We start from the raw sequence: 398 nt of genomic DNA on the forward strand, positions 1-398 counted from the left end.
AGTCACCTTGACCGGAATGAAATGAGCAGACTTAGTTAACCTATCAACAATCACCCAAATAGAGTCATACTTACCCATTGTCTTTGGAAGACCAACCACGAAATCCATTGCAATTCTCTCCCATTTCCATTCAGGAATGGGCATTCTCTGAAGTGTTCCTCCGGGCCTCTGGTGTTCATACTTTACTTGTTGACAATTTGGACATTTGGCAACAAAATCAACAATGTCGCGCTTCATTCTACTCCACCAAAAGTGTTGCTTTAGGTCACGATACATCTTGGTTGCACCAGGGTGTATAGAATACCTTGAACTATGAGCCTCTGTCAGAACAGTGTTGATCAAATCATCAACGCGGGGTACACATATCCTCCCCTTGATTCTCAAAACACCTTCCTCGT

The sequence above is a fragment of the Solanum pennellii genome, chromosome 5 (genome assembly GCF_001406875.1).
Source record: "Solanum pennellii chromosome 5, SPENNV200".
In the NCBI taxonomy this organism is placed as follows: Eukaryota; Viridiplantae; Streptophyta; class Magnoliopsida; order Solanales; family Solanaceae; genus Solanum; species Solanum pennellii.